Source organism: Vigna radiata, unplaced genomic scaffold, assembly GCF_000741045.1.
Source record: "Vigna radiata var. radiata cultivar VC1973A unplaced genomic scaffold, Vradiata_ver6 scaffold_73, whole genome shotgun sequence".
In the NCBI taxonomy this organism is placed as follows: Eukaryota; Viridiplantae; Streptophyta; class Magnoliopsida; order Fabales; family Fabaceae; genus Vigna; species Vigna radiata.
This window is the reverse complement of record NW_014542365.1, coordinates 1,388,331-1,389,540: the sequence shown is the minus strand read 5'-3', so window position 1 is coordinate 1,389,540 and position 1,210 is coordinate 1,388,331.

Here is a 1,210-nt window from a genome sequence, read left to right as displayed (position 1 = left end):
TATAGATGTTGATTGTTTGAGATGAAGGGCAATTTTGTTTCATGTGACCTGTGAACAATTGAGAGTTGGAGCATCGCCTTAAACACTAGAGTGATTGAGTGAAACACTTGCTTGGTATGAATTGTTAAATTTCAGGAGTACATTTTTGCTTAGTGGATTGATCATTCATAGTGTATAACATCTATTGTGCAATCTATGGGTTGAAATCATGCATGTGTCTTATTTTGGATTTCACTGAGGATATTGAATTGGATAGTTTTGTCATGTACCTTGGGATTGTTGAGGCATTGGATGAAACAGTATAAAGCCAAGTTTTGTTTTGTGTGATTGTTTTGTTTGTTTTGCTTGAGGACAAGCAAAATTCTAAGTTTGGGGTGTTGATGAAGGTTGAAAAACAGTTATTTTCATATGTTAATTTGGACCAAATTACACCCTTTACTACTTGGAATGAGCTCAGAATTAAGCAAAACTCAATAAATGAGTCTGAAGAGAGTCAAAAGATGTTTTTAGCGACTTTATGCTTATTTTGGATTGTTTTGTAGCTAATTTGAGAAAAGTAAGAATGGAGTTGAAGATACAGGTCGTTGACTCAAGAAAAGAGTAGAAAAATGAAGTTTTGAAGAGTCGACGCACCGCCCAGCGGCACACTTAAACCGCTGGGCGGTCCAGGACGAGGAGTTGACATGGAAAATGTCATTGTGGGAAACCGCCGGGTGCCAGCGATTGCCGCCGGGCGGCGGCAGAAGGATATAGGAAACCGCCGGGCGGTGGCGATTGCCGCAGGGCGGTGGCGGCAGGTTATGGGAAACCGCCGGGCGGCACACTTAAACCGCCCGGCGGTGGCACGCTGCACTTGGGCCTGTTTTTGACGCGCTCCTCACCTATAATTACCCCTATTACGAATTCATAGTCATTCTTTTGACAGGGGAGAACGACCAGACCTAATTTTGCTCTCTAGAGAGGATCCCTTGGATGCTTAGGCTCCTTTTCATCTTTTCTAGGGTTTGCTCCTCCATTCTTCTTCCATTTTTCATATAGATTCACCATGTCTTTGGTGAACTAAACCCTATTGTTTTTGGGGAATACAATGTAATCTTTTGATGCTCTCTCTTATTGAAACTATTGAATTTTTATATGGTCTCCATATGTTGTGATTGATTATTGTTGGGTTATCATCTGTGCTTAAGGCCTTTATCATTTAACTCATTCG